Source organism: Marmota marmota, unplaced genomic scaffold, assembly GCF_001458135.2.
Source record: "Marmota marmota marmota unplaced genomic scaffold, marMar, whole genome shotgun sequence".
NCBI lineage: Eukaryota > Metazoa > Chordata > Mammalia > Rodentia > Sciuridae > Marmota > Marmota marmota.
In genome coordinates this window covers 12,748,147-12,760,711 of record NW_026000229.1, presented here as the reverse complement: position 1 = coordinate 12,760,711, position 12,565 = coordinate 12,748,147, and the positions used below count along the sequence as shown (strand labels likewise).

General features: G+C 41.5%; 1 protein-coding gene across 1 annotated transcript in view; it reads left to right on the top strand.

Moving 5' to 3' along the window:
• The first annotated feature begins 1,455 nt into the window (after positions 1–1,455).
• Positions 1,456–12,565, top strand: part of Glce (glucuronic acid epimerase) — a 112,686-nt gene continuing 101,576 nt past the window's right edge. The window contains exon 1 of the mRNA XM_048793485.1: positions 1,456–1,479. The gene's annotated coding sequence lies outside the window, so the exon portion shown is untranslated. The remainder of the gene's footprint in view (positions 1,480–12,565) is intronic.

Here is a 12,565-nt window from a genome sequence, read left to right as displayed (position 1 = left end):
TGAGGCAGTCAGGACTGTTGTGACCTTCTGCTCTATTTACTGAGTAACAAAACACTCCAAATTTGATGGCATAAGACAACCATTGTGTTATGGATTCTTTGAGACAAGAATTCAGATGGGCACAGTAGTAAATGCTTTTCTCTGCTCCATGATGTCTGGGACATTTACTGGAAGACTCCAAGGCTGGGGGCAACTCAAGAGCCAGGGGCTAGACTCATCAGGATGTGTATTCATTCACATGTCTGTCAGGGGGAACCTCAGGTGAAGTATTGATTGGAATACCAACACATGGCCTCATTCTATGGTCTCATCACCCTGGCTGGTTTGGGCTTTCTCATAAAATGTAAACTGAATCCCCAAAGCTATTGTCCCATGAGTACTTCAGAATTGCTCTGCATTTTTATAATTGAACCTCAGAAGTCACATAATATTGCTTTTACCATGCCCTAGTGATTGAGGCAATCCCAAATCGCCCAGCATCAAGGAAGAGGACATGATAGGAGAAGAATCAGTGTCACGGTGCAAGAAGAACATGTGGAATGGGAGATAGCTTTGGAAAATACGATCTGCCAAGTTCTCTTCATTTGAAAGATGAGGAAACAGGAGGATTAATATACATCTCTTAAGAGTAGAACTGCTATTAGAACTGATTCCTTCAAATTTGAGCTCTTTCTTCACCATGCTGCTTTGGGCTCTTCATTTTTTCTTTCTGAGTTAACTCGTTAATTTAGTAAAAGATTGATTCAAGTATGAATCCTTAATATGAAAGTACACAACCAGTTTCAGAGAACAATGTCTTCTAGTGAATGGAACATTTTGATCTGATCTGTTCACAGAAAATTGGGATGGAAAATGTATATAACTTCCATTAATGTTAAGGTAAAGGCAAGGGTTATTTGTGTCTCTTTCTAGCCTCCAGCCCAATATCAGGAACATAATCAGCACTTAGTAAAGGTTTGTAGTTTCTGTTTATTTGTTTTTGTTTTATGAATTGACATTTAAAATATTTTCCAAAGTCAAAGCCATGTAAGCCACTCTTTAAGTTTGCCTTGGTGGTTTCTATGTGAAGTTTATTTTTATCTTTATCCATTCTCACAACACCTAAGTATGTATTTCCAATTTATCAACAAGAAAAATGAGAGCTAAGCAATCAAGAGAGAGCCAAGAACACAGGGTGGAGTCTGAAAAAAAGAGTTTGACTCTGGGGAAGTTGTGAAGTGGAAAATTTTTCATTGATCCAGCAGCCATTTACTGGGACTTGGCAATGCCTGTTCCTATGTTCAACATAGAATCCAGAGGTGAGGCAAGTATGCTCTCTCTCATTGAAATCCTCACATTCTAACGAAAAAGATAAACAGCACAATCAGTGCTGAAAGGGAGCCTGAACGAAGTGCTGATGGAACACAGAGGGAGCAGCAGTGGACACTGCCTGGGAGATCAGATGGCTTCACAGAGGAGAACCTGTACCTGGAGGGAGAGGTAAGAGCTTCCCAGGCAGAGACAGTGGGGGTAGAAAAAAGTCCTGAGCTTAAGGAATGCACACAGGACACAGGGACATGAAAGGACATGATGTATCTTAAGAACGGTAGGCAGCTGGTCCATGTTGGAGGTTAGGTGTAATGGGTGAGCAGACAAGCAGGGGAGGAGACTGGGAAAGTAAGTAAGTCAGATTGTCAAGGAGTGTCAGTGGCATTCCTAGTTATTCTATTTCTCTGAATGTTCCCTTCTTCATAATCCCACTTATCCTCACTTCTGAGTCCCTGCTCCCTTGGTCTCTGGATGAAAATTTAATTATCTCAAGAGCTGCTAAACACTTCTTGCAATAAAGTACAGTACATCCCATAATGATCAACTTGCAGAACTACTATTCTTTGCATACAGCAAGCCAAACTCCCAGGCATGGGGCAGAATGTAAATGTTAACAACCTCCTAGGTCATTGCCAATAAAACTCCTTCACGGCTGCCTAAATAACAGGCATTGTCCAGTGCCTCCGACTAGAGTAATAACCCCAGCTTCTACTGGCTGAATGAGAGGAGTGTTGATTCTCTATGTGAGAACAAGCAGGTTGAAGTGATGTTCAGGGAACCCAGACCTTACCAACACACGAACACAGTGCCTGCACAATGCTGCAAGGGAGGGAGGAGGACATTCCCATGGGGTGATTGGTTTCCTTTCCTTGTTGATTGGCATCGGGTGCTGCTTGACGTCTTGACTCCTCAGAGCTTGTTTTCATGTCCCACTTTTTGCTGTCCTCCAAGTCTAACTCACCTGCTACTAGAAGGCAGTTAGCTGATCACGGAGGTGCTAATATCTTGATGATATTTTTTTCCTCAGTTACCCCTCTAACCTCTTATTCCCACCATTTCTCACCACCTGACCACACTGATGGCCTCCCCACCCTTGACTCACCTCTTGAGCTCTGGTTTCCTGATCACACTTGCTGATTAGCTTTGCTCCAAGGATTGTGTCCTGTGACTGTGGTTGTCAAGGCCACTTTCTGCCCACTTATATGTCCAAATCTATCCAACTGCTTCTTGAGCATTACTTCCCCAGAGGATTGACATCGCATCACCATGCTGTTTCCTTTTGTTCCCCTGACATGATCCCTTGGCTAGGAAAGAGGTTCTTGTCTTACTCCCCTGCATCCAAGCCTCTGCCTATGCCTGGCCCGAGTTGCCAGACTATGTCTTATCCTTTGCTTAAAACTCTACCAAATTCCTTTCTAAATGTTCCTATTGTTTCCTTTGGAGCAGAGGCCTTCTCTGCCTTCACTGTGCAAACTGTGCACCCTGAGTTGGAATCCAGTGAGAGCTCCAGTCCTTGCATCTCAAGATTACTCATTGTCATGCTCAGCCAATGTCAGGCTATGGCTACTGATATCCCCTTAGAGACCCTGAATTCTGGGTTCTGAATTTTTACTTGTCTGTCTTATCTATGGTCACTGTACTTCATTTCCCTGCATGGACTCTCTGTTTCTATCTGTTGCTGGGTCTGCCATCCCACTGATTAATGCCAGGGTAGGCCCAACTGCTGTCAACCCCAAATCTCAGTAGCTTAACATAAGAATTTTTTTGTTGTTGTTGTTCCCGGGATTGAACCCAGGGCCTTGCCTTGTGCATGTGAAGCAAGCACTCTACCAAATGAGCTATATCCCCAGCCCCAAGAATGGGTTTCTTTCTAATTTACACCAGTTTGTGTGTTCAATAGTGTACTATATGGTGATTCAGGGGCCTACTTCTTCCATCCAGTGACCTTCTCCATTTTCTAGGAACTTGAAATCCTTAACTGCTTCCTTTGTGTCTAGCTAGCCAGTAGATGAGGGATGCAATGAGTAGGTGAGGTAGCAGTCAGGAGTTTTTTTGGGACTGGTCGAGAAGTGACACTCATTGCTTCTGCCCTCATCGCTGGCTAGAACTAGTGAACTAGTAGCTGGCCTCACTTAAAAATGAAACCTTCCTGAGTGTCAAGAGGAAATAAAATGCTCTAGGACACAAGTAGCATTGGCTCTGCTACTTAGGAAAGCATCTGTTTTCTAAGGGCCATCTCCTCCCAATCCAGTCCACTCCTTCATTTTGTTCAGTCTAAGATGATCTGGACTCCTGAGAAGACCTCTAAGAAGTGGCAGAAGATGTGAAGTGGACATCTACCTTCTCACTACCTGAGCAGAAGGTGGATCCCATGGAAAGGCCCTCTAGGGAGAACCTCAAGCTGAACATAATATTGCAAATTGGGCTCTTTTTGACAAATGACAGCCTTTCATTTATTCCAGGAAATATTCTTTTTCTCCTCCTGGGGACTTGTTTAGAGAAGAGATACCCAAGTGAAACGTGCTTTGCAAATATCTAGATGGAGGAGAAAAAATGGCACAAGGAAAAATTTAGACAAAACAATGTGGATCACCATGGAAACAATCTTTAGAACACACTAGGGGGAAGGAATCATTGTTAACATGGTTCATATTTTGAAGAGATATCTAATCATCAAATTCAATTTAAGACCCTTCAATCATGCTATCTTCAAAGTGCTGAGGTTGTTGTGACCACAGAGCACAAGCTGATTTTCAGGAAGCCCTTTTCTTACCCATCTAATCATCTTTAATGAAGATAATGCTTTAATGAAGGCAACTTACTGTTATCCCATTGGTTAATTTGAAATCAGTAAAAGGTCAAGTTACCATTAACACAGCAAATTTACTCAGTTATTCCAGGAGTATTTTTGTTCTGACAGCAGAGACTTATAAGAATATGGCAAAGATGCATATTTTGTTGAAATGTGCACAAGGAAAACAGAAGGTTTGTCTTTTATATGTCATTTGAAAGAAAAAGGGAAACTTCTTCATTGCACAAAAGCAGTTTTTCTTAGACTTTTCTGCCCCAACATATGTGAAAATACCTACAGGTATGGATGATACTCTGGCAATAATACAAATTCATTATAGCTGTTTAACCAAAACCTCTGGAGGTTGTGAATAAGCAGTTTGTTCCAAGGACTTCTAAAGCTATGTCAGAAGAAGGGCAGTGGCTCTTGAAAACAAGGCTTCAGAAATGGAGAGTCACTACAGTCCATGTGTTGGCATGGGAATGTAGAGTCTGTCCACTATTATCTGCCCACTAGTCTCGGAGAGCTCCCACACTGTCTGCCTATTCCCCAGTTTCCCAGTCTTCTTGGGAAAAACTGAGTGTCTTCCTCATTTGCAGGCAAAGCCATAGTCTGATCTTGCAGTCCCAGGATCACAAAACATGAAATGTATACCCTGAAGTCTTCTGGAAAATATATTTGTGCTCTGTTTCCTGCTTTCCTTGGCCCTAATTTTCCTAATATGGTCATCCCTTAGTATTTGGGGGGATTGCTTCCAGGAACCCCTACAGACACCAAAATCCACAGGTGCTCAAGTCCCTTATATAAAATGATTTAGCATTTGCATATAACATATGAACATTCTTCCTTATACTTTAAAGCATCTCTACATTATGTATAATATGCAATACAATGTAAATATGATGTCAATAGTTGCTATACTACATTATTTAGTAGTGTTCAGTTATTCAGATACATTTTTTCCCATATATTTTCAATGAGGATGGTTAAACTCATCGGTGGGGAACCTGAGGATACAGAGGACTGATCATATATGATCCATGTGGGTTTGGGGAGAAAAGAGCCTCCCTGTAATACAAGAAAAGTCTTGAACAAAGTATGAGATTTCTTTTCTCTTCCTTCTCTCCTTCTTTCCTTCCTTTCTTTCTTTCTTCTTTCATTTATTCCTGCAAATATTTGTCAAGCATGTGATATGTACTGGGTATTCTTGCAGTGCCACTATTATTGCTTTTGCATGCCTCTTACCCCTCTCTGTGACTTTTCTTCTTCCAACTTTAGTTACCAGATTTCCTCCTGTCTTCCAACTCTTTGTGACCTCAAAATCTGTTCTCAGGAAAGTTCAGCTAACGGTCGTTTGTACTTTAGTGTAAATATAAAATTGCCGCATTCCTCTTCCTAAAATAATTAGCATTTGACATTTGATCTTCTTTGTATCAAATGATTCGCAGTTCAAAAAATTTGAGACATTAATTTGCAAGCAGGAGTGATATTTTTCGAAGCAGAAGACCTTCTCCAAAACCTTAGAGTCACACCATCTGTTGACCACCCACTTGAAATATGCATGAGGTTGGTCCCTTCCTTTGCTCCTTTTGGTGATCAAAACAGAGGATGGAATTGATCAACCTCAGGAAAAACATGCTAACATTGCTCTTAGGATAACAGCAGAGAAGCCTGCATAATCCTGCCTCCTACCTAACTCTTCAGACTCTTTCTACATCACTGGAGGAAAGCCACATTGGAATTTTATCAGATCTTTGATCAAAATATCATCTAATCTTAGTATGCCTCTGCATGGAGCATACTACTCATCAACCCCTTCAGCATGCTGATTCCTACCCCTGCCTCAGTACTCACTGCAGATGGTTCTTCTGGGAAGCCTTTTCTGACTCTCAGGGACCTAGGAAGACTAGGATAGGCCCCTTGATACATGAAGTCATAGCACCCAATACTTTTCATAGCACTTATGATTGTACTTCATTATTTGTTTCATGGAAGTATATACCCCATTGACTTAAATCTTCATAGTGGTCTTATCTATTGTTGTATATCAAATGTGCTGGGCACATAGTAAATAACTGGAATGTGTACATGACAAATCTGAAGTACTGTTCCCAAGTCAAAACATCACTGGGAGTTCCCTATTTGGTAATAAAACACTGATTAGTTTTGCCTTGTTGAGTGTTCACCTACTGCTGAGGTCACTCATCTTGGGATTTTGGGGTTTTTCCTTATTGTCTCACGCCTGGGATGTCCCCACTTCAGTTCAAATTGTGAGATCATCTGGGATTAATCTTTGCAAACACTGGTTTGAGCAGGCTACTTTTCTGCTTAAAAGCCTCTCATGGATTGGAGCTGGCTACAGAATAAAGTTCACGTAGATTCTGCTCGGCCTTCAAGCCCTTCTGTGATCGGACCCTGACCTATAATTCTGTATTAACTTACTCTCTGTGGTGAGTTGCTTATTCCATCAGATGTTTTTTTCTTCCACAAGAAGAAACGAGTTTTTGTTTACATTGTTTACTCCATCTAAAAACGCTCCCTGCTCTTCTGTTTATCAAGCTTCTACCCATTTTAAGAGTATAACTTGCTGGGCGTGGTGGCACACATTTGTAATCCCAGTGGCTGGGGAGTCTGGGACAGGAAGATTGTGAGTTCAAAGCCAGCCTCAGCAATGGTGAGGCACTAAGCAACTCAGTGAGACCCTGTCTCTAAATAAATTACAAAATAGAGCTGGGAATGTGGCTTAGTGGTCAAGTGCCTCTGAATTCAATCCCTGTTCCACCCCACCACCTCCAATAAAAAAAAAAGTATACTTCATTTCCCACTTTCTTTGTATAAAGTCCCTGACCACTATCATTGGGACTCTTTCAGGTACAAGTACAGAGTCAATCTCAAATAGATTTAAGTAAAAACAACTTACTACATGCAAGGTATTGTCTATTTCTGATTCTCATCTAGTCCAATTGGATTTTTTTCAACCCCAAAGGAAAATTACCAGAAAGGTAACAAATATCTCAGGTTTCCTCTGAGAACCATGCAACTTCCTTCATGCAGTTCTGTGGGGCTGACCCCACCATCAGTTCTAGGGATGGAAGTTTTTCCTTTCTTGAGAAGGTCCTCTCTCCATCTGCTCTCTTCTTCCTTCTGTTCCTCATAGAAACTATGGCTCATAGCTTACATTCTTCACAATGCTTTATACTTTGCAGCTACCCAATATTTGTTGATTATATTTGACAGTAAGGGGTTGAGGGTGGAGAACTAAGATTTTCTCTGGGTTCTTATGGTTCAGACTTAATATTTGCCCTCAATGCTAAAGAAAATGGAAGGTTTACAACACATTTGTGTTATGGTCATTTGAGCTATGAAGATGCAAATACAGGCTAGGATTGTGGCTCAGTGATGGAGCACTTGCCTAGCATGTGTGAGGCATTGGGTTTGATTCTCAGCACTGCATATAAATAAAATAAAGGTCCATTGACAACTAAAAAATATTTTTTTAAAAAAATATTTTTAAAAGATGCAAATCATCTCAAATATATTTTCTTAGCTGTAGCTCATTTCCTGGTCAACTTGTAAAGTTATTTGATGCTTTTGTTGTATGTATGGCTAATCTATGTGGCTCTTATATATGTAAAATGAAGTTAGATGTGCAATATACCTAACTTGGATAATTGGTTTCCTTTTTATGTGGATTTCCTCACTTTTAATTTAATAAGAGAATTTGTCCTCTCACCGAATCTTAATTCACAGTGGTAAGTCTTCAGAAATATATATTATATTATAGAATTCAATCTCCTGCTGTCAAATACACTTTATTCTCACATGGACACTTTATGTTGTCAGGATGTCAATTATTTTGACAGGGTCCTGAAAGATGGCGTTTTCACATTTTTATTCTTAGCTAATATGGATAGGTAAGAGAATGTTTTCCCCCCTCTGTTTTCATAGAAACATATACTTTTCCACAAGATTGGATGAAAGTGGTATGTTTGTAAAGCACTCTAAGCTTTGGGGAGGAAAAGGTTTCCCTGCTGCTCAAGACCTACTATTAACTGCCTCCAAATGGCTCCACAGTTGTTGTTATCTCCAATTGCTGTAATGCTCAGAAGGGTCTGAATCTTAAGGCACTGGAAATGCCTTTGTTTTCACCAAAAATTACTTCTTCTACTTTCTTTTGGCATACTGCCACTTGCATTTTGTATGTAGTAAGTTATGGCTACTGATCCATTGTCCTTTACTCTTTGGGTAATGTTAGTGCCTGATGATTAGTAGGCTGTGAGTTTGTCGGGTATTTTATTTCAGGAGTAGGAGCAGACTGAAACTATTCTCAACACTCTTGTGTTAGCCATCGATTATTGCATAACAAGTGAACTCAAAATAAAGTGTCTTTAAACTATAGACATTTATAAACTTACACAGTTTCTTTGAGGAATATGAAAGAGGCTGGGGGCATGTGTGTTCTGGCTCAGGGTCTCTCATGAGGTGATGTCAAGGTGTTGGCCCCAGGTTATAGGCTTAACTTGGCTGTACTAGACTTTCCAAGATAGCTTACTCACACAGGTATTAGCTGGAGGCCTAAGTTTCTGGATTCTGCTTCAATGTCTTTATGCTTTGGTTACTCCAGAGTGTGTGACCAAAGAAATTAAGGAAGAAGCTTTGGTACCTCTCATAACCATCTTATAAGTCACACACTATCATTTCTGCTGTATTCTATTCAGTAGAAGTGAGTCACTAGGTCTAGCCCAGGCACAGTGGGGGAGGGAATTAATTAAGCTTCACTTCTTGAGAAGAGTATCAAATAAATTTTGGGATATATTTTAAAACAGTTCTATTGATTTCCCCCTCTCTGTTGCTGGCTATCTGCAATACACAAACCAAAGTCAAGGGTTTAATCAAGGGTCAGCAAATGGAAAGATGAATACTGCTCCCTTAATCTTAGGATAATTCACACAGAATTTTAGCCTTCCAATCTAACCAAATAGGTATCCCCCAACTCTAAAAGGAAGAAAGAGAAGTTGAATTGGAGAGTCAGATTTCTTCTTCCAGTTTTTCAAACAATATTGTCTTATGAGGTCCTTGTGAATATGGAGTGGCCAGGAGGTAGCTATTTCCAAGGTACACTCGGTAAAGCTTCAGAACCAGAGACCTAGATGAATAGATCAGAACAAGGCAGCAGTGGCCATAACTTAGTAAGAAGCACACAGGTTCTGTTCTGCTGCTGGTTGGCAAAGACCAGTCACAGATGGTGACAGTGAGGCTATGAGTAGACAGACCCCAGTGCTCAGATCAAGCAAGTGCCAATGCCTCACACTAAAATCATCTGCAGCACCACTGAGAAGTATGCAGTATCCATGAGCAGAATTCTAAGCTTGGATCTCTAAAACAGAGACCAAAGTGGCTCTGGCCTCTTGGTGGCTTTTAGCACAAAACACCAAGAAGGGAGTACTTGGTAACAGATGGAGACCCTGCAGGAACAGAGCGTGACTGTCAGGCCACAGAATGACTCATCGTGCCATAAAGACAGATGGTGAGAGGGTGCCCCCGTGAGCAGTGGCTTGCTGCCTTTTCAGTACTCACACTGCCTGCGTACCCTTCACATTGGGGCCTCCTCAAGAGTTTCTACTCCCAAAGCATTTTTATTTAGAAGTCAAATGTAAGTGTGCCAAGCTTTAGTTCAGGCTGAGAACACTTCATACCTTTCTTGTTTTCTCACATTTGCTGTCACACAGATTTCTGATACACTAATTAATAAGGTAATCTTATGGGATGATATAATTTATGAGAGTGAGTATTGGAGAAAAGATGCCCAAAAGATATAGAGTTTTCTTTCTAGTATATTCCTGCCATTAGGACAAGAGCCAAGAGGGTGGGAAGCATAGAATACACACAGATTTTTGTTTCAAGATACAGATAGAACCTACTTGTCATTATTAAAAAAAATTCATTGGATCTGCTAGTACCAAACATAGAGGCAGACAGGAGGGGTCTGCCTTTAAAAGGCTCTACTCTGGTTCTTCTCTAGCTGCATTCCTACTTACGGAACAGGAGTTCATTAAGCCAAGGAATGTGCCCACCTGGAACTGACTGGAGTTGACTTGACACTTTGGACTTCACTCCAGGTGTTCAGCAGTCAGAATTCCCTGCCTAAAGACCCAGACTACACTTTCAGAACCTCAGTGGGCTTCTCCCTAGATCCTGAGATATATATACCCTGAACTTGTGGAATGCCCATGAAATGACTATTTCGGAGGTAGAGAAGTGGAACTGGAGCTTGGACGTGTGGGCTGGAGTATCCACGTTGGTTTTACCTTGTAATTTGGGGATGCACTGACTAAGGGAAATAATGGGAAAAGGCTGCTCTGGTGGGGACCATCTCTCCTTAACCTACCTTTTTTTTTCCCCAGCAGGGTATTGTGAGAAGTCCCATACCAGAATTCTAAATCCCAACATGGTCTTTCAAGTTGTTATCAAAGTATATTTGTAAAAGGATATCATTTTTTTGTGGTGCTGGGGATTGAACCCAGGGTCTTGTGCATGCAAGGCAAGCACTCTACCAACTGAGCTATATCCCCAGCCCAAAGATATAACTTTTTAAAGTCCACAGTTTATTATTTGTTTTATAACTTTGACATATTTAGACATTTGATATGTGGGCCTCCAAGAGTAACTTATTCCTGGGTTCTACAAATGCTAGGGTTGGTCCTGGTTCCCCATTTAATACAAAATCAAGCCAAATCAATGTGGCTTGGTATTTAATGCCTTTTCCTCTTTAATTCCTTTCTGATCTGATCTCCCACTACTTTTCTATATGAATCTATCTACCAAACTGGCCCACTCACAGGCTCAGCCCTCATGCTTTTCTCTGTGCTTAGGTTCACATCATTTCTCCCCTGAAGGCCTCCATTTCCACCCTATATTTGTATGGTCAACCCACTGTCTTTCCATTCAATTCAAGACTCACAGCCATGACTCCCCCCTCTGGACTCTTCTATCAGTTTTTGTCTGAGCCAATTATTGTCACTAAAGTGTGCAACTGTGTATTATGTACAAGGTGTGGTTATAAGATAGGTATACATCAATACCCAACAGTTTTCAAACCAAGAAAGGTGACTGGGGGAAAAAGATAAAAGAGTATATAGAGATTCAAAAGGTGAATAGCCAGATACTAAAGAAGCCAGTCAGCATTGTCAGTTGCAGAAAGGTTAAAGATGGCCCCAAGTAGACCACCAATAGGAAAGAGGTTTTTTGAAACCATTGACAGCAGCAGACTGTGTGGGCAAAAGCAACATTGTAGCAGAGAAAAATAAGAGATGAAAAAGTAGAGACAGTAAATATACTTTAATGTTTCTTTAAAAAGAGTGATTCTCAGAAGAAAGGAGATAGGGCAGGTTGAGTGGGTAGAAGAGGTAAGGTGGTTTTGTTCTGTTCAAAGGTTGGGGGAGACTGAGTATATCTGTGGGAGAAAGGAGTCAGCAAATGAAATTGATAATCTGGAAAACTGATTAAACCAAGTCTGGGCATGGCTGCGATCCAGTGCACAGGTGCAGGGGTTAACCTTGATGAGGAGAAAGAGCACTTGCTGTGGTAAAACAGGAAAGGAGAGGAAGATGAATGAAGGCTACAGGATAGGCATAATAATGAAGAGTCTAGACTTAAGTATAAAGGGATTGGCTCTCATTGTAGAGGAAAGGTTAAAAAAGCCCAAATTTCTGGGGCCGGTCCAGATTTCATATATTTAAATATCATAGTCTTCATTCATTCCTCTCATGTATTCAGTGCTCTGCGTGTGCCAAACACTACTGGCCACTTGGGTCTACAAAGTTACTTTTCATATAATTTGGGAATTTGTTATGTTGGTGACTCAAGTGAGATTTTTTTTACTCTATAGGAAGGCTTTAAGTAGAAACAAATGCATGAATCACAGGAGTCCTTTGTCAAAGCAGATGTCCCGGGCTGGGGCTTGGAAAACATGGGCATCTTAACAATTGTCACCCTGTTTGTAGTAGAGAGGGAGAAGAGGCCGAAATGGGGGAAAGAGGGGAGTTTTAATCTGAATTAAATGGAAGTTACTAGGCGGGCAACCCAAGGCAGATACACATTCAACCTGGAAGATAAGAAATCCCCGCGCTACTTCAGGTCTCGCTGTTATCAAAGGTGAGCCTCGTTTATCCCAGTGTAGGACCGGCCGACTAGTTCCCCAAACCATGTGTATCTACGGCGGCCGAGCAGGACCAAACGCTAGCAAGGCACGTCATCCATACCTCGCCCCCAAAGTCCATCTTCTCTGACTACTTCAGGTCTCTGCTACCTTTGCCCGTGGTTTATTGATGAAGGGTGGGGCGGATCACCTTTCCTCTCGTACAATAGGTCACAGTAGGTTTCGAGTCCCTCCTCCTGCGCTGCCGCCAACAGGCTGCCGGCGCTGTCACTCGAGGAGCGGCCGCGGCCGCCCTTCGCCGCGGCCCC